At 40.2% G+C, this 21,769-nt stretch overlaps 1 protein-coding gene across 3 annotated transcripts in view; it reads left to right on the top strand.

Annotated features, from left to right (window-relative positions):
* Positions 1-21,769, top strand: part of FAM3D (FAM3 metabolism regulating signaling molecule D) — a 713,044-nt gene that overhangs the window by 179,526 nt on the left and 511,749 nt on the right. The window contains exon 4 of one of the 3 annotated variants that reach the window (XM_044078816.1): positions 16,771-16,827. The exons of the other annotated variants lie outside the window; for them this stretch is intronic. The gene's annotated coding sequence lies outside the window, so the exon portion shown is untranslated. The remainder of the gene's footprint in view (positions 1-16,770; positions 16,828-21,769) is intronic. 3 annotated transcript variants of the gene reach the window in all.

The following is a 21,769-nucleotide window of genomic DNA, read 5'->3' as shown; positions in this document are numbered from 1 at the left end:
ATACAGAGTTCTGAAGGACTGCTACATAATACTTATGCAAACTACATAATCACCTCCCCTTCTGTCACTTTCTGCTGCTTCCCTGTGAACATTGTTCATTCCCTAGTCAGGAAGCATACCACACAACTGTCCCTGATATTCAGGGACGTCCCTGATTTTGACTCATATTTCAGATTTGTCTCTCCTAAAACTAGTGACTTTTAGAGGAAGGGTGGTAAATTATACTTAATAAATAATGACAATAATTAAAAGTTATAGACTTCTTTTGCTTCAGAAAATGTATATTAATTTACATTCTGTTATTCTGTCAATGTCTGAAGTTAATAGTACTAATATTTTAAAAGTGTCCCTGATTTTTTTCTGGATTTGTGCCTGATTTCATTGAAATTTGTCCCTGATTGATTCTGAGCTATGCATTCTTTTAGTAAAACAGAATAATTGATAGCTATAAATTATTCAAATGTTAATGTTTTTTCATGCAGGACCAGCACATACCTCTAAGCATCTTAATGCAAGAGTTCCGGAGAAAGCCAAAAATGATAGGGGGACTGCTTATAGTTCAGAAGGTTAAAACTGAAGGTGGACTCACTTTAGATGGCAGTATACCGAAGACAAGAGTAGGCCCCGTACAATTGTATTATGGATGTTAGATAGGAACATTACTTTAAATCCAGTGTAAAATGGAATCTGGTTGCAGGAATGTGAAGTTGCCTTGTGGGAGGTTGTTATGGTTCATAGGTTCATAGGTATGTACTAGGCTAATGACCCTTGAGCCTTTACAAGGCTAGCCCATAGAAGTGCCCTGGCATCATGCCACCCGATGTTAGTTCCCAGTGCCTCTATCAAGTAGAGCCACTGCAGTGATCCCGGGGTAAACTTTCTATTTCCCATCCGCTCATCAAGATTTCTCTTTTAGAGGGCCAGTGAGGTGCTCTGCTTGACATGTATGGGAAGTCTAATCCAGAGCATGGGCAGTCTCTGGGTTATGAACCTGTCCCTCCAGTGTGTTCTGTTGATTGTGGTAATGAGGTTGAGGTCTCTGAATCGTGTGGTGCAGAGGGATTTGGATTTCTTTAGATGTAGCATTTCTAACAGAGCTGGGTCAGACATGGCTTTGTAAGTCAAGCAGAGATCACCTCTTAGTAGACGATATGAGACAGAGAATAGCTGGAGCTTTTTGAGTCTGTCCATGTAGGACATCTGTTTAAGGCATAGGATCCTCTTCGTGAGGTACTTCTGTGGCCTTTCCAGCTGTTACATGTGTCTAGTGAGGTACGTGCCAAATAGGGCATTATACTCGATGATTGACCTAATGAGGGAAGAGTAGAGAGAGATAATGACCTCTTTCTTCCTGGATGCAAAACCCTTGGTAATGAAATGTGCCACACAGAAGGACTTTCTGACCACAGTGGCAATGTGGTGGTTGAAGGAGAGGTTGCTGTCAACCTGTGTCCCCAGATCTCTTATAATACCTTCAGTGTTCAGTGGGCTCCCATCAATGTGGTAATTTGTGGGAACTGAGTTTTTCACAAAGGGGATGACGACACATTTTTTTGGCATTAAGCTTAAGGTCATGGTTTCCACACCAGTCATTGGTCTCAGTGAGGCCTTTCCGTAGGATGTCTACATCACTTGGGGAGTTAATAATGGCTCCCAGCTTGCAGTCATCTGTGAATGTGGTCAGCCAGAGTCCCTCCGTGTTGCCCTGGATTTCTGAGAAGTAGATGCCAAACAGGAAAGGACCCAGGACCAATCCCTGTGGAAACTGAAGGACTAAGAAGAAGGGAGAAAGATAATACTCTGGAACTGAAGACTAAGGAACTGAGGAAAATCACTAATAGTATAATAAAAGAATGGAGGGAGACAGAGTATTTCATGAATTCATAAGCTTCACTAATGGCTGAGATTAATCAGAGATTTCAAAGCCAAAGCGGTCATTTTTGGTGGCTAAGAGGGAAGTGAATCCAATATGTATATCCTGTTTCTTTATGCAGTGGATCCAGTGGCCACCTATAATAAAAGTAATGGATAAAAGAGGGACACTATTATAGGAGATGATAATCGGAGGAAGGCTTTCTGCCACTTTTACACATCTTGGTATAGTTCTATAGTGGGATCTATTATCCCTATGTGGTGTTTCTCAGCTGTCTTAGCTAGACCAGTTAGCCTTTTGAGGCTCAAAGAACTGAGCAAACCAATAATATATGAGGAAGTGGAGAATGTGGTCTTGCAATTTTGTTCTAATAAAGCACTGGGGATATATGGATTCCTAGCTGAGTTGTATAAATGGAGAGAAGATAAGCTAAAACAGGTTCTGATGAGGATCTTTATTTCCCCAGTTGTTTTACAGCATATTCATCCCATGCATATCCAAGCCATCCTAACAGTCATCCCCAAAGATAGTGGACCCCTCTTCACAGTAGAAGACTTTAACCACATTTCCCTAATTAATCATGATTTCAAAATATTTGCCAAGGTCCTAGCCACAAAATTAGACAATCTTTTACCATCCTTAATCCAGAAGGGACAGAACAGGTTTGTCAGAGGTAGAGATATCTCAGATGGCTGCTTTACACCTTTTTGCAACAAAATAGAGTCTCTCACCATAATTCAGGAATAGCACTGTTTTATATCAAGAAAAATTTAAACTCTGTTCAGTGGGAGTTTTTATTTGATGTATTAAACTATAGGAATTGTGAGACCCCTTTCATAACTTGGATCAAATGATTATACAAAAAAAACAAGTTTACATTTATGATTAATATCAGAGTCTTTCTGAACTGGCTAGGATAGCCAGAAGAACCAGGTATGGTTGCCCCCTGTCACCCGGCTTATTTATGTTAGTCATGGAAGAGTTGGCATATCAGATTCATATGGTCTTAGAATCACAGGTGGTCCTGGACAGCACTAATATGTCATTTTTGTTATTTGTAGATAATTGCATTTTGATGAGCAGTAACCCATCTAATGTCTTAGAAAAGCATTTAGACATCTTTGCCCAGAATGGCATAGTTTATGACCTACAGTGCAAATGTCTAAAGATAGCTGTGCTCAAATGTGGCAGTCTTATGCATGAATTGTTAGGCTGCACCATCCCAGTGATATCCCCTGCTAAATATTTGGGCTTACAGATAGAAGGAACATTTGCAGGCATAACTGAGAGCAACCTTGAGAGACTGCTTGAGAAAAATAAAGTACCTATGACCAAAGGTGGACAAATCTAGTACTATAAAGGCAAAGATAAGGGCAATACAGGTGATGATTCTTCCCCATATAGTTTATCTTGTTCAGAGTGTTCCACTCTTCTCAAGGCATATCATAATGGGACATATACAAGAGCTTATTAATTGTTCAGTTTTGGTCGGAACCTGAAGAAGAGTCTTAGAATACTTTTCCTCTATCCCAAAACACTATGGGGGATTAGACGTTCCCCATTTGGCCAGGTGTGTAATTGCTTTTCAGTTAGGTTGGATCTCGATGTGGTTCTCAGGTAAAACTATGAGATGGCTTTAAATACACTACAACAGCTCTTTACTCTGATATGTCATGGGACTGGCAAATACAAATTTATAGGGAAAAGTATTGAAATGGGGGATTTTGGATGGGAAATTGAACCCACTTATGTTATCTAGCATCACACTACAGAGAAGTAATCCGCATGGTGAGGTTAAAGCGTTAGACTGGAAAGGGATATGGCAATGGGGTCACATTTTAAAGAATGACTCCAGTGTGAGGATAAAGGATTCCCAGATGATTCATTCTGAATTTGGGATGACAGAACATAAGTGGTCCATATATCAGCAGTCTCTGATATAGATTAAACACATATCCTTGCTGCAGAGGACAAAATGCAGACAGCAACAGAGCAAATGGGCAGGAATGGGCAAAGGTCAAGCTGGCCTGCAGTCAATTCAGAACAAAAATGAAGAGGGATAGTAAATACTGGAAATGGAACCAACATGGAGTGGATAACATCCGTATGCTTTGGAAATGCCAAAATATAAAATGTTATTGGTCAGCTTTGATGCAAAAATGAGAGGAAGTGTTTAAAATAGATTTCTCATTAGATTGGAGTTTCTGGACCCTTATATTGTGACCAAACACTTATCCCAGTACTCAACCAATGCTAGCAGTATGCTGGTGTTAGCTAGTAAAGCTTTTGTTTACCAATAATGGAAGCAGTCAGAGGAGAAAGACTTAGAAATCCTTGATTTTTCTATCTAAAAGTGCATAGCTTATTATTATGTATTTGTATGAACATGGTGGCAGTCAGAACAGAATTTCCAGACCTTGGAGAATCCTGTTGGAAAGTTATGGGGGCTTATAAGCACCTATAAATCTTTGACATATATATTATCCAAACAAGGCCTCTTCTATTCTCTGGGTCTCTTATTTAGGTGAAGCTTTATGTGCATAAATTTCATATTGATGCATGCTATATGGGGATCAACAAGGGCAAAACCAGTATGTCTGTTATTATGCAGTAATAGATGTATGGTCATGAGAACTGTAAGTAGTATTACTAGTTCTGATGATTTTGGTAACTGTTAATGGTTTTGTAAAATTAGTTTATTAGTTCTGGTTTGTTGGTTCAGATCTGTTTCTGTTTTAAAATGAATAAAATTTAGTTTAAAAAATAATAAGGAGACAAACGCCTAAAATCAGGGACGTGTTTTAAATATCTCTTTTACAAACTTAAGTTGACAGATTAAGAGGTTTTTCATTCAAATGCATTTTCTTAATGGAACGTGGTCTGAAACTCAAATCTCTATCACTGTGTAATGACTTAAATTCTCAATGATTTGCTTTAAAAAAAACACAAAAAACAGATTTTATGAGAAACAGACCAAAAATATGAGACAAGAGCTCTGTGCATTCTGTAAAATTCTTAGCAATTGAGAGGAATTATCAGTATCAATACTTTGCATGAATTTGTGCAACAATTATACCATTTGCAGTAAGTCATATGACTGTCTATAATATGTGATATTAGTAGCAATGACGTATGAAGTTATGCAATATTTGAAATCAGTAGCCATTGTTTCCTTTATGGCTAATGAATAGTACAATATCAGATATCTCTGAATTTTCATTGCTTTTTTTCTGTGCTGACATGATTTTATTGTGCTGCATATGACTGAGTTATTTTCTCACTAGGTTATAATGACTTTTAGTGCCCATTACTTTAGGGATACTTTCACTATGTTGTCATATAATTGCAGGATATCATTATAATGGATTCCCTGGTCCACTTTTGCAGCAATGCTCACATTGTCCTTCAACCTTACTTTTGGCCTCACTGTTGAGTCCCTATATCCCATGTTAATCAGGTTATCTGTGTTACTCCCTGTGCTCTGTGCTTAAGGTAAAATAGCTTTTAAAGCTGTTAGAGCATCATTCTGCCACACTTATAAACAAAATATTTGTGGGAGAGTGAAGTGTTTAACAGCTTTGAAAGCTCTTTGTTCTTCAGAGGGACACTTCAATTCTGCCTGCTGTATGTCTGGGAGTTCTAAAGTGTTTGAGTGGTTTTTAAAGGCTTTGAAAGCTAGTAAAATGCCTTAAGAGTTTACACCTTATTCTGTGATTGGTAATAGAGCGTAGCACATAGAACAGGTAAAGCTCCATGCACCACAATGAATTATGCTGAAATCTCACCAAACATTATCCTTCATTATGGGTTTTTGACATGGATGCCAAGTATACCAAGATTTAACTTTCGAGTTTTGCTCTTGAGACAACTTTTTTTTTGTCATACATGTCTTGAACACATAATAAGCTTGTGATGATTAGAGACCTGAGCGTATTCACTGTATTCAAACCAGTGGTTGTATATGACATGCAGTACTCCAGTAGGACATCAAGTCTGGCACAGTAAGTTTCTTAAAATAATTACAGAAGGATGTTTCATGTGTACATCAACAATGGTTTGCTAAGTTAAAACAAAGACATGGGAGGGGTTGGGGTTTATTAATTCGTATATGATACTAACAAATAACAGCAATAGTGTAAGGAAAATACAGATCTGTAAACCTGATTATCAGCTAACAAAAATATAAAGAGAATTTTAACTGAAATATACATTATTTACAGTAAATGAAGCAAAATCTCATGCAGAAAAAGAGCTGTAATTACAACTGTATGTTTTGTAAGTGGGCGTGATAGGATATTTGAGTGTAGTGAAGGATGTGAGGTTGTGAATAGGTGGAAGGGAAAATTCTATTAAAGAGATTTTTATATTAGCCATATGTGATGATTAGTGCAGTAGACCCTAACATGTAAGGGACAATAAAGGCATTACTATTAGAAGAAAGAGTGAGTGCCGTAGCTCAGGTTAAGTCATATAGCTGGGTGAGAGTGGCAATGACATTTGGCTGATGACAGGAGGTGGATTTTTAGTCCTACATTCTGAGTAAGATGAGATGCCTTTTCTTGTGGGGGAATACTTTCCCCAGAATCTTGGACATATTATGGAGAATCAGTGATCTGTATGATGAAGTTTAGTTTTTTTTGGGGGGGGGGTCACAGTATGGGAGCAGATTGGCTATTATTTTTGATGCTGTAAGAGGAATTTTATCTAATTTAGTTTACCTTCTTGGGGAGTGAAAGTCTAGTTGACTAAGAGGATTCTAGCAAAAGGTCAACAGGTCGACACTGTATATTTTTTTCAGTGTTTTATAGTGACGTTCATTATTAAAAGACTAGGTAATAAATACACAAATTACTACTGACTTGAAAAAAATATATTAAAGTTAGTGACAATGTATTGAAAGACTATAAGGTAGACACGACCGATCATAATAAACTTTCAGAATTTCAGAGATTACAGAAAGATGTATGAATTAAAATAAATACCTTCAAATAAAACTGGGTCTGGCAATCAAAGCAGAGAATTAAGATTATGAGCTGTTAACAAGTTGCTTAATATGATCCAAAGTTTCATTGTCTCAGCATCTTTTTCCTTACTGTGTGACTTTGAGCAAGTTACATATCTATACAATGCTTTGAAGCAATTGGGAAACTGAACTAGGCTGTCAATGGTCTCCTACATCACATGCCTAGTAACTACCTATGAACTTAAGAAATTGTGTCATGAATGAACAGGAAAGGCATCCATTCATGCCAAATAAAAAGCAGATGGTGAGAAATGTAGACATTAACAAGGTGTTTTCAAAACATGTGGTTTCTACTGTACTTGACAATGACACGATAAACAACACAAAAGGCAATATTTCATCTTCACCCAGTGTCACAGTACCTGTGTCCAACAGCAGCTCCTTCTCCTCCCTTCCATAGGTACCTGTAACACCTTCCATTCTACGTCAGAGACAATTACTGCATTATAAGTCCAAAATCTTTTAGATAAACATAACTGCACCTGTGAGCATGCATTTCACACAGTCCACCCAAAACCCCTAAAATGTGGTCGTCATATTCTCAGTGCGTCGCTTACTTATATTTATGACCTTACACCTACGACCTTCTCTATCTCACAAAGCTATAAGAATGCACTGATTATTCCAGTAACTAAAGTCTCTTGTTTTCCAATGCAGTTGAATTTCAAAACATCACAAACATTTGTTTGCTAACTAAAATTCTGGAAAGAATAATCTATGGTCAGATTCTAGATTACATTATAAAATATGTCATCTTAACAAGCAAAAAGCATAGCTTTTGCCCAAATTACAGTATACTTACTTCTGCACACTCCTTAATCAGCCTTATAACTATAATAACATTTATTACATGTTATATAATATACCGTAAGATTCAATAAACACCATTTACGCTTTGCACAGAGCCTACATGGAGTTTACATGCTAGTACGACAATGTGAGGAGAGCAGTAATGTGCAATGCACATTAATTATGTGCAGCATACCTAATCTAGGTTTTGTGGCTAGCAACATTGTTGCTGGCCAGGAAACCATTTAAGTGAGCATAGATATCAGTTCCCTGTAAAGTAGAGCACCTACAGTCTGCAGGTTTGCTCGGAATGCTACAATGATCACCAGGGCTACACAAATAGTTGTCAATCTGATAGTGCAACACATCTGCACAAAGGCCGACTTAATGAGGGGACAAATAGCCAGAAATAGGAACATATTTGACATAGATGTCACATAGAAACGTGTTAGAATGTAACACTCTCAACCTCTCAGAGCAAAAAATCTGGACAAAGCCAAAAATAACGGGGGAAAAAGGCCCAAACATAGGGACAGATTCTTAATATTGCTCTTCCAAACTTAGAAAGTTGGTAGAATAATAGGTTGTACAGTAGCCTGCACTTTTTGAAGAGCATGAATTTTGAAACTCAAATGTCTGTCATCAGTTTCTGACTTCAGTCTGCAATGACATGCCAATGATTTGCCAAAAAAACAAAATGATATGAGGAAAAGATCAAAAATATGAGACAAAAACTGGACATTCTGCATAAATCAGGACAGTTGACAGTTATGAACTCAAATGTATGTAACATTAACTTACACCAGTCCTGAGATCCCAATGATATGGCAGAAAGCCACGCATTTGTTAAGGAACACATCTGAACATCCTGGGAGTATCTGGAGAGTAGAGAGGTGTGAATGTGAAGTATCTGTTCCAATCACAGTACAGGACAGTGTACCTACAGTGGAGAGTATTGTGATATCCCATTCCTGGCATTCTGTACTGAAGCTGTGTTAATGATCTGTAACAGGACATGGGGTGGCCATGTAAAATGAACACTCAGGGGAAATGTGTGTATTGAATAGGGACACACACATGAATTGCAGGAATGAACACAGGGAAAGAGGACAGGTGAAACTCCCTCATGTACAGCAGAGGAGGGCATGTCAATGGAAAATGGTTGTAGCACCAATCACATACCTATATGGTACAGTAGGGACTGTACATTGAAAATGTGTTTTATGTGACTGTTGCACAGGGTAGCATAACAATGTGGAGGATGTCTGCATGAGATAAACATCCTTACATGAATAATGCAGATTATATCTAACAGGGATCTGACATACAAGTGAGGTAGGGTGCATATTGTGAAGCTGTGCAAACTGATATGCCTGAATATGAGTGTACTCTCAGCAAAGGTCACCAGCAAGGTGGGTACAGGTAAAGGTTCATGGAACACATAACAAGAACCAACCACAATCATGGGCAATATGAAAATAATAGCACCAGTAATCCCATGTCTCTGACATAACATATGTGATTTACAGTGATAAGAAAAGAGTCTGCACACACACACACACACACACACACACACACACACGCACACACACATGCGTGCACACACACACATACGCACGCGCGCACACACACACACATATACACACACGCATGCACACACACATATACACACAAGCGCACACACACATATACACACACACACACACACACACACACACACACACACACACACACACACACACACACACACACACACGCACACACACACACACACACACACACACACACACACACACACACACACACACACACACACACACACACACACACACACACACACACACACACACACCCAAACACACACACACACACACACACACACACACACACACATGCACGCATGCACGCACACACCCACTTCAACAACTATTATGATACATCCACACTCTGAGGATAACCACACACACACTGGGTAACCATGGCAAGACATACGAGCAGGTGTGCCACAGGGTTATGGCCATGATCACATCTGCATCGAGGAAAGCAGCAGCAGTGGGCTGTGATCAGATGGGTATTGGGGGAGAACTGCTATGGAACCACCACTAATACCTAATGAAGAGTTCCTGACCAATATCAGGGATCCAGACAGCTCTCAGGAGAGTGCAGTACAGCATATCCTGGATGTGGGAGCAACAGTGTTAGAGACATCAAGCACATCCTAGGAGGAGCTTTCAGGCAGGCTTTGGCATCTCAACAGTTGAATACTGTTGAATAATAAAACAATTGAAATTAATATGTTACTTCTGTGTCACATGTATTGTTTTTTTTGAGAGGGGATTAAAGATTGCTACAGTTATTAGCTTAGGTTTGAGTTGACAGCCATGTATTGCCGCAGTGTCTGTAACAGTGGCACCACTGTTAGTTTGTTAGCATGTATTGGACGACAGTGTTGTAGGTATTGATTTTGTCCTGTGTTACCTGCTTTTTATTACAGGTGATTATGACAGTGAAAGGTGGGCCCTTTGCCACCTGATGTCAGTGTATCAGCAGATGATGATAATGAAGACCAAACTGAGGCACAGTCAGGAGTTGCAGAGTTTGAACCTGACACTGAGGTTGACATACAGCCATTCCTTGCAATTCCATTGGACAAAGCCAGTAGGCCAACAGCTACCCATTCCAGTGACACCACAGATATTTGATAGGTGAAGGGCAAGACCATTGATCAGGGATGTGTGATTACTGCAGCTTTAGTGCCTGTTGAGTATGATCATATCCAAAGTGTAGGCAAGGTGCCACATAGGAGGGTTGATAGGGGTGCTCAGTGGGGGCCTGCTGTCCTTCCTCCACCTGGTGCAGGTGTCTCTTCCCATGCCACTCAATGTATATTTAGGGCCATCATGGGGGCACAAGCATGTTCCCATAGGTGCTACAGACGAATAGTCAGGGTTGTATATGTGACACAGTCTGACATGTGTTACTGCCTCCACCATGTTGCTGATTCCATGGATCAGATGAATGGCATGTTGGAATGATCGATGTCTGTCATGGAACAAGCTTTGTCTGTGATGGAACGTCTGTGGTGCGGAGAACAACATCTTCATGGGTGTAGGCCAGTCACATTATCTGCTGTCAGCCAATGTGGCCATGCCCAATCACACTCCCATAGTGGCAGTACTTACACTGCACCATCAGTGAGTGTACTGTTCAAACCCAGACATGGCAAGCCATGGGGTCATGGTCCTGGGCTTCCCCATGAAGAGAGCTCATCCAGCAGACATCAGTCATGTTCAGGTAGCAACAGTACATCTGACAGTTGGCATGGACATGCCAGTGTAACCCCTGGCAGAGCCAGTTCTCATGGTCGGGAATGACAATGAAGAACTGCCACCTCTATAATGCATGGCTTTGTCTGACATGCCAAGATGTGGAGCAAGCACAGAGCTTGACTGTGTCCATGCAGACTCTCACACACCAATTTCACCTGGAGCACCTCTACAGACACACACACAACAGTTACATGGTTCAGCCATGCAGCTTAAATCTCATTTTGTCTCACTGTCTATTTGTTGGTTTATCCAGATGTCTGCTGACTTCTTTTTCTTACTCACACACACTCACCAACCTTTGGTGTCAGCCTAGACTTCCTGCTCTGGCCACCCAGCACCCTGTGCAGTGATGGTAACTGTGCTATATCCATGTTTTCTATCTTGTGGATTCAGGGATACATATGCTTTGTGTCTGATACTCAGGCTGCATGTCTGACTTTGTGGTGTTAAACTGACAATTTTACCTTTGCCTTATATTGGCCTTGGGAAGTTACACAACTGATATAAGCAACATTTCCCAGCTTTATTGTGAATGATCTTGTGAGGTTGTGAAGTCAGAAACTGCAATGTGTATCATTACTTTTTAACTTCTCTCTTTAATGATTTTCCATTACAAATGTATGGCGCTAAACTGGGCCATGCAGTGACCATCACTACTTTTGAGGGATATGACTGTGCGAATCTTTGATGTCTGAGACCTACTACTTAATAATGAACACATATAAGCCACATAAGTCTTTGATGTCACATATTAAGATCATTACTGTACCAATCTCTCACCTTTTACTCACTTACAGTACAAATTAGTGTGATGCAAGGATATGCCACTCATTCTTATTATTACACAATACACTCCAGGTTTGAGATTTACATTTTAAATACAGCAGTTGACACAATTGTATTTCCAGGCTGACTCTGTCTGATGCAAGCAGTGCACAGCCAATACATGGGGAAGGTAAAAGTTGTGTGAGTTTCCTGGCATCAGTGTTACTATATGTATGTGAGTAGGAGGAAGGTTCTAGGTCCCTAAGTGGTGAGTGAGTGTGCCATGCATTGTCTCTTGACCAGTACAAGGGGATACTGAGCACTCCTATGTCTGCCTACATCCACAGCAGATGGTGGTCCCCCCTATGACTCTAAATCTACTTGTGGCTGTGGTGACTGCGGCATTGGTGATGGGATGTGTGCCCCTTCCCCTTGCTGATCCTGCTGAAGCTGTTTTCTCAGGATGATGTTGTGTAGCATGCCACATACTGTGAATACTTCTGTATATGTTCGTGGATTGTACTGCAGGGCCCTCCATTTGTATCTAAACACTGGAACACTGACTTCAGCAGTCTAAGCACATGCTTTGTGATATTTCTGGTTTGAGCGTGCTTCTTATTATAGCATTCTTCCTTGGGTGTGTGTACATTTCTGATGGGTGTCATCAGCCACAGTTCCAGTGTATAGCCTGTATCACCAGTAAGTGACCCTGTGGCATAATCCCCCTAGCAAACATCTGGGTCAGTTGGGAGGTGTGCCAGATATGTGAGCCATGGTAACTGCCAGGGTTGCCAGCACACATGTTCAAGATGATCCCCCTGGCATTGCACACAACTTGGCAGTTAATAGAGTGGTAGCCCTTTCTGTTTATGTAGAGTGTACCCTGTTCCCAGGTGGTGCTTTTATTTCTATATGTATATCCAGTACTTCAGGGTAGTGTTCTACAGGGTAGAACTCCTGCATATTTCTGGCCCTCTCCCCAGAGCTATGTGGAAAATATATGTGGTCACTGGCATGGTGATATATTTTGTCACTGGCATAGTGAAGCATACATTCAGGAATAGGTGCAGGATAGTGGATGCTGATGCCTGTAACACCCCCAGCATGTCCTTCCCCTGTTGGTCTCAGAAAGGTACCTGTAGCTAAAATTCTAAAGGCTACACATAACTTTGTCTCTACTGGGATGGGCTCCCTGCAGTTGGCTGTGGCTCTGAGTTGAGGACGGCAGAGGTTGCAGAGTTACTGTCATGTCTCCCTGTCCACCCTGTAGCACCCTACAATTTCCATGTCATATAGGTTCTGTTAAATTAAATGGGGCCTGAAACTCTTCTTCTTCTCCATCCTAGGGCTATTAGCAGCAGCACTGGCTTCAGCCTGTAGAACATATAAATGTATTAAAGCAGCAACCCCTAACATTCTGTCCATGTAGACTCTTTTCTATGTTTGTATTACAAAAGTTTTGGAATTCACAGGAAAAACTAGCATGGAGTCTACATGGGTGCTTTATAGTTTGTTGAGCAGCTCCACCATGTTGGATTGGTTAATTAGCAAGCAATTCAGTTGCTTATACTGTAATTAGCATGCCTTGGTGTTTACCTGATTTGTGCGGGGGTGCTTGCCTCTACATGGCACTTACTGAATCCAAATCTGTCCGTGGCCATGTGCATATAGCACTGCAATGTGCACATGGTGAAAAATGATTGTGTAGGCTTTATTGAATCCTGCGGATAGTATATATATATATATATTTTATATATATATATATATATATATATATATATATATATATATATATATATGTGTGTATATATATATATATATATATATATATATATATATATATTTATATATACATATCTTCTTCTTCTTTTGGCTTTTCCCAGTTAGGGGTCGCCACAGCAGATCATCTGTCTGCTCATGATTGGCAGTGGAGTTTTTATGGTGTCGAGTTGCCAGCCCGGAGCTCAACCTTCCACAGAAGGCACACGCACACACACACTCACACCTAGGGCCAATTTAGAGTGTCCAATCCACCTACTGCATGTCTTTGTGATGTGGGAGGAAATCAGAGCACCCAGAGGAAACCCACGCAACCACAGGGAGGACATGCAGACTCCGCACAGAAGGCACCCCAGCTAAGTATCGAACCAGGGAACCTCTTGCTGTGTGAGGCGGCAATGCTTACCGCTGCACCGCCAAGGCTGCCTATATATATATATATATATATATATATATATATATATATATATATATATATATATATCTGTATATATATATATATATATATATATATATATATATATATATATGTGTATGTATATAGATATATAAAATGTGTATAATAATGTCATATCATTACAATAACATGGACAATGGGTTGCTTTACTGTGTTATTTTTCTAGACAGGAAGTGTACCTTGATATAGTGAACCATAACAGACTACTAAAAAAACTATCCTCCTGTGGCTTGTCTAACAAACTTAATCAATAGCCTAAAATCTATTAGGGTAATAAGTCACAATAACCAAACAGAGACAAAATCAATATCCTTTGGAGTCCCTCCGGGTTTGGTGTTAGGCCACTCTTTTTCTTACCTTTTTTATCAATAACATTGGGATTTTTCCAATATAAATTGTCTTCTTTATGGAGATCACATTATTATTATTATTATTATTATATTATTATTATTATCACCAAATTTGGCAAACTCTTGCAGTCAATTTCCAAGCCTCTAAGGGGACTTCAAGCTACTATGGCAATAGCTTACGGCAATAAATTTATAATTAATACAGCAGAAACTAATATATTTCTATTCAGTACCTTCAACATCTTAAGAAAGCATCCATCATCACAGTCTACGATCCTGCTGGATCTTCATTCCCAATAACTACATCCCCAAAATATTGAGGGATCACACTTAACCCTAATCTTTCTTTTGTTTCTCCATGCGTAGAAGTAATAGTCAACAAGCTAATCATTTTTTGATTAAAATATCCAACTTACAGACATTACCAACCATATGGCTTATAGCAGTTAATGCCAGCTTAGAATATGCACTGCCTATCATTTCTATACTGTTCCCAAAAACTCTGTAGCACTCCAAACCACAGAAAATAAAATCCTTGGATTTATACATCTGTCCTGTAATGCAAAATACCATCGAACTACATTTTCCAAATGTCATTTTCTGCCAGTGTCAGTTAGAGCCATACTAGTTTTAAAAATCCTTAACTACAAATTACTACATAACAACTACTGGGGTCTATATTAGATGAATGAAAGTTCATCTTAGAAAATGCTCACATGAGTGAATATCCAGGTACTCGAAACTGCAATTGTGGGGGGCTGCACCCCCCATCCCCCCTAAATATATATTCTAACTCCGAGATCGCACTACAGTGAGGAAAGGGCAAATATTCCCATCTTCACTGTATCGTTATCTCACAATTGTGCAATATTTGCTCATGTGAGTGTTCGCTTAGATGAACTTTCTTTCATCTAATATAGACCCCAACTACTGTCTCCCTATTGAAGTAGATTATTTGAAAGGGAACAAATGTATTAATTTGTGTATATGAAGCTATGCCTTTAGGAAGTCACACATGCAGACTGACTACTGCTGGAAAAAGCCTCCTCACCTACAAATTTGAATGTTATTCCCAAAAAATTAGGCAACTCAATGATGTGATGACAGTCAGAGCAAAAACTAAAATCTCACCTAGAAAACCTAGAAAGAGAATGCAACTGCAATTGCATCAGGAATTTAGGCTTGGCAGACATTGTATTAAGGTCTTCTGCAAGTGTTTAACAGGCTATAACAGTATTACTTTCGTTTGACACTCATGTTGCTAAAGTAGTTAGGAAAACCTTCTATATCGCCCACCTGATCATGAAGGGATTCACATCTAGATCAAGGGAGGTCATCGTCCCCCTGTACTCATCACTCATTAGACCTATGATTGAGTACAATGCCCCATTCGGAATGTATCTGACCAGACACCTGCTGCAGCTTGAAAGGCCCCAAAAGTTCCTCACCAAAAGGATAAAGGGTCTCAAAAATATTTCTTATGCTGCCCGACTGAAAGAATTCCAGCTCTATTCAGTCTCATACCACTTGCTCAGAGGTGACCTGTGCCTGACATATAAGGCCATGTCAAACCCTGATTTGATGAATATGCTTCACCTCAAAAAATCTAGATCCCTCAGAACCACAAGGGCGGGAGACTTAAACCTTGACACGGTTATAAATAGAACGTGCTGGAGGGACAGATTCATCACCCAGAGACTCCCTATGCTGTGGAACAAAATCCCGGTACATGTGAGGCAGAGCACCTCGCTGGCCTTGTTCAAGAGGAATCTTGACCAATGGATGGGAGATCGCAGATATACCCCAGGGATTACTTCAGTGTCACTGCTTGACAGAGGCACAGAAAAATGATAGGCATAGTTTTTATTCAAACTAAAGGGGTGGTGAAAGCCACATAACTATGGGCTAGGCTTATAAATGCCCTTGGGCAGATAGCCTAGTATGAACCTATGAACCTATGAACCTATATAGGCTTTAGTATAGATACTCCAACTATACATTAGTGTGTGTGTGTGTATATATCTATATCTATCTATATCAATTTATATATATATATATCTATATATATCTATATATATCTATACATCTATATATATATATATATATATATATATATATATATATATATATATATAATATATATATATGCATAGTTTAACTTTATGCAATTTAGGATAATTCAGCGTACATGTGTATATTATGCTTTTTGTTGTATTATTATACTTATAACAGTATTCACCTAATTAGGCCAAGTTGTGGTTGAAAAGGGCCCTCTAATCAGTTTACTTAGTTAACAAAAGAAAATAAAGAAAGAAAGAAATGATCAAAACTGCACCCTGTACCACTTGTTTCCTTCTCTTACTGTGGTGCACAGTTATGCTTAGTTCTGTCTTGCTTCCTTGCAGGTAGAAAATTCCTTACAAATTTTGTCCCTTTCAAGACCGTATACTGCAATGTTACTGGTGAGTTACTGGTTACCATTATATCATGCACATTCCCTATGTTCACTCATCATGCTTTGATTTTTCTTTTTACTTCTCCTCAGTACCTTGCCCAATGGCTACCCTACGTATGTTGTATCATTTATTTATTTTATTTAACTTTGTTTACTGGGAAAGCCCGATTGTGAAAAAAAAGTTTATCAGCAGAGGTCCGAGGAGAGAGCTCCACATCTAACACTAGTTTTGATATACGCATAAAATACAGTTACATGGTATCAGAAGGAATATAAAATATAAGTATGTATACATGTGAGAAAAAGCTTCACAATAGCATAATAAACATCATTTAGAAACAAATTGTGTAGGTAGCTTGCATAGGTATATATATAATGTTGAACATTCATTAGAAATAGACACAGATTTGTATATAGAAAACAGGAATATAATATTACAAAAAGTTCTGTAACATTACTTGAGATTTCTGTCATACTGAGGAGAAGAGGAAGATTAACTATGGAAATATTAGAGAGGGGAGGTTGATAAAGAAATATAGTATGATATGTTAGTAATAGAGCAACTATGAAAAGTATAGTTACATTTAAAATTGAAAACTGAAGTAATTAGGAAGGTGAGAATGATTGGGGCTACTTGGACTGTTATAAGGAGTATTAGTTTGGGATAGATGAGGAGAGAGAGGGATGCAACTGTGACACAGGAGGGACAGTCAAATAGTGATTGGTCTAATTAGAGAGAAGAAGAAATTGAGTCTTGTCATGTAAAGCCTTTGATTAATATAATTTATGTAAACAAAGTTACTCCTTGTGGTTTAGTGAATATCTTTCTGGCCTGATGGGAAAAACTGAGGAAATGGAAAAAACACAAGTATTTGGAGAAATGGTAGCAAGAAGTGCCAAAAAGTTTATTCTAGCCAGGAGCTAAACAGTAGAGGAGCCAATTTTTGCTTAGATAGTGTTTTAGTCGTAACTTGAAGGTATAGCTATTGTATGTTTTATTTGCTGCAGGATACAGTTCCAGTTTTTAGTGACTTGTTGGGAGGATTAGGAATTCATAGGTTCATAGGTTCATAGGTAGGTACTAGGCTATCTGCCCGAAGGCATTTATAAGCCTAGCCAGAATGTGTTGGCTTTCGCCGCCCACTTAGATTAGTTCTCTGTGCCTCTGTCCAGCAGAGCCACTGAAGTGATCCCCGGGGTAAACTTTCTCTTTCCCATCCACTCGTCAAAGTTTCTCTTGAAGAGTGTTAACAAGGAGCTCTGCCTAATGTAGATGGGAATCTTGTTCCAAAGCATGGGAAGTCTCTGTGACAGGAATCTATCTCTCCAGTACATCCTATTTATTGTTGTGGTGAGGTTTAGATCCCTAGAGCGTGTGGCTCGAGGGGATAAGCTTTTCTTTAGGTGGAGCATGTCAATCAGTTCTGGGTTGGACATGGCCTTGTATGTCAGGCAGAGATCACCTCTGAGTAGGCGGTATGCAACTGAGTACAGCTAGAGTTTCTTCAGTCGAGCTGCATAGGGCATCTGTTTGAGGCCAGCGATCCTCTTGGTGAGGTACTTCTGTGGTCTTTCCAGCTGTTGCAGGTGTCTTGTAAGATACTTCCCAAATGGGGTGTTGTACTCTATGATGGGTCTGATAAGCGATGAGTAGAGGGGCACAATGACCTCTTTTGATCTGGGTGCGAACCCTTTTGTGATAAAGTGTGCCACATAGAAGGAGAGTTTACTATCTACTTGGGACCCAGATCCCTTATTACATCTTCTGTATTTAGGGGACTACCACCTATGTGGCAGTTTGTGGGTACTTTGTTTTTTCCAAAGGGGATGACTATGCACTTTTTGGCATTTAGCTTGAGGCCATGATTTTGACGCCAGGTGTCCGTCTCAGTGAGAGACACTTTTGGAGGATGTCTGTGTCAGCTGGAGTGTCAATTATAGCCCCTAGTTTGCAGTCGTCTGTGAACTTGGTCAGCCATAGTCCTCCTGTGCTTGCCTGTACCTCTGAGAAGTATATGCCGAACAGGAGGAGTCCTAGGACTGAGCCCTGGGGAATGCCACTTGTAACTGATTTAGAGTCAGACCTAGCTCCCACAACTCTTACCATGTGGGTTCTGTCCGTGAGCCAGCTAGCAACCCATCTTGTGATGTAGGGGTTTATGTTCAGGCTGGTGAGCTTGTCTATAATACCAGAATGGGGAATGGTGTCAAAGGCCTTTGCAAGGTCTAGGTAGGCTGTGTGTACCACCTTTCTCTCATCTATAGCCTTGGTAACTATCTCAAAGAAGTCCACCAGGTTTAGGAGGCATGATCTGCCCTTAACAAAGCTGAACTGGGTAGGGTCCAGTGTTTGGAGGTTCTCAATGTCTCTGTTAATGAGTTCCATGATGATGATGCACTCCATAACCTTGCAGACCAAGCTAGTCAGGCTTATAGGGTGACAGTTCCCGGGGTCTGTTGTAGCTCCACCTTTGTGAAGCGGAATAACCATTGCTGTGCGCCACTCTGTGGGTATGAAACCTGTGGAGAGGCTGAGTTTGAACAGTGTGTTTAGGTGAGTTGTTAGTTAGTCTTTGAGCTCATGTAGAACACAGCCCGGGACTCCGTCTGGTCCCATTGATGCTGTGTTTTTGAGATGTCAGGAGGGCAGCACTCTGCTGGGATAGATATTTGCCCTTTTGGTGGTGAGGGGGGGGAGAAGTTTGCACTGAATCTGTCTGCCAGGATGTTGGTAATATCTGTCGGTTCAGTGTATTTTGTAGCATTCTGCACTAACTCCGAGCAGATCTGAGCATTGTCACTTAGATTCTTGACATAGCTAAAGAATGCCTTGTGGTTATCTTTGGAGTCCTTGGCAATTTTTCTTTCGAAACTCTCCTTGGATTATTTTATGAGGGATCATAGTTTCTTGCTGATACTGATCAGGGATGTCTTCCCTTCTTGGGATTTTACTCTTTTCTGTACTAGTATCCTCCTTCTATTGTATAGCTTGTCTATGGCACGATTCCACCAGACTGGTTTCCTTTTCTTGGAGGAGTGAGTGTTGGTTTTGCTTGGGATAGCATGATCCATGCATTCTTGTAGGTGCCCGTAGAATGCATTAGTAAAGGATTTTGCAGCTTGGACAATGTTATCCTTTAGCATGGGGGCTTTGAAACTTTCCACCTCAGTCTTAAGTAATATGAAGTTTGCTTTTGAAAAGTTTTTCATGGTGGTTTCCTTTTCTGGGTTGTGGGGGCGGAATGTGGATATCCAAAGTGATTCATTTATGGTCAGATCTAACCAGTGAGGGGTTGACCTCTGGTGTGGAGCACCGGTTGCCCATGTTGGTGATGACCATGTCCAATATATTGTCACCTCTGGTGGGAGTGTTGACCAGTTGATCCAGGGTGTTTGAGTTAATAAATTCTAGGAAATGTTGGGCAAGGGAGTTAGTACTTGAGTAGTTCTCCCAATTAATGTTTGGGTAATTGAAATCACCCAATATTAGGGTGTTTGGTAGGACCTTTATATTTCTCAGTGTTTCCAGAAATGCAGAATGGGGGTCCTGGGACATGGTGGGTGATCTGTAGCAAGCTATAATTTGAATTGCAGTTTTGCCTGTTGTTAGTTGCACGTGGATGATCTCTGAAGCATCGTGCTGTGCCACTAACCTGGAGGTGTGGGTATCCTTGATGAATATGGATACGCCCCTGCCTTTTGTATTTTGGTTCAGGTTCTGTGGCCAAAATGTATGGTATGAGTTGTAGCCTGGTAGTGCTGGGGTACTCTCTGGAGCCTTAAACCAGGTTTCTGTTACTGCACATATATCGATTTTCTCCATACTGAGGAATGCCTCGAGTGTGTGCATTTTGAGGTTTAGACTTCTGTCATTGAGTAGCATCAACCTCAGTTTTTTGTTACTTGTGCTATTTATGGCGGTGGGTTTGAGCCTTGCCTAAAAAAGGCACTATAGGGGTGGCAAAAGCCTTGGCCAGTATTTGAAAGCCTAAGGGTGACAGTTGCAAGCCATCTCTAGCGAAGCAGTGTGGCTTGTCGAGCATATCATCCCAGGTGGACAGACACTGGATCCCCTTTGAATGGCACCAGAAACTTAGCCAATTGTTGAAATTGATCATTTTTTCTTTATACTGTGGTATCATTCTTGGTGAGGTCAGGATGCTATTCAGGGTTAGGACATACCGGCTTGGGCAAAAAGATTAGAGACCTCTTCCATGTCTCTTTTCATGTAGTTTAGGGAGGTATGGCTCAGGTCATTCACACCAACATGGACAATGCCAGATTCATATTTGTACTTGTTCTGGAGTGACCTGAGTGCTTGTGTTATGTGGTGGATCCTGGCACCCAACAGGCAGCTAACAGTAACCTTCTCCTTATTCAGCCTAGTGAGTGGGATGTCAGTGTGCCTGACTATAGAGTCACCTATTACTAGTATGTTGGGTATGTTATTTTGCCTTAAGTGCTGTGATTGCATGGCACACTGGTTTTGTGAAGTATGTGTTTCATGATTTATGTTGGGGGGGGTGGAGGTTGCTTGGATGTCTGCTTTGGAAGTCTCTGTTGCTTTTGCAGATTTTTATTTAGAGCCTCCGAGTATGTTTTTGTGTATTTATGTGTGTTTTTTGCCGGTGCTGGTTTAATGGGTCTATGTGAGACTGGTAGTGTGATGCAAGTATTTCCCTTCTCCTCTTGACTGTCTGATCCAGCCTTGGGTTGAGAGAGCTTAGCCTCCAGTTTAGCTGTATAATTCCATCTCTCACATGTATTAGTGTTTGGTGGTAGGAGGAAAGGGTTGTCTGTGTACATGAGGCAGTTGTAACATTGCCTCAAAATGCCCAGATTCCCCAGTTGGACTGGAGAGTATGCCTGAAACTGCCCTTTGGACATGCCTGGATAGGTACAGTGAGCTGTTTTACTGAATGGCTGGTAAGGTTGAATAGAGAGCCTTG

The sequence above is a fragment of the Protopterus annectens genome, chromosome 7.part1 (genome assembly GCF_019279795.1).
Source record: "Protopterus annectens isolate FY-2018-M chromosome 7.part1, PAN1.0, whole genome shotgun sequence".
In the NCBI taxonomy this organism is placed as follows: Eukaryota; Metazoa; Chordata; order Ceratodontiformes; family Protopteridae; genus Protopterus; species Protopterus annectens.
The sequence above is the reverse complement of the archived record's forward strand: the minus strand, read 5'-3'. Positions and strand labels throughout refer to the sequence as shown.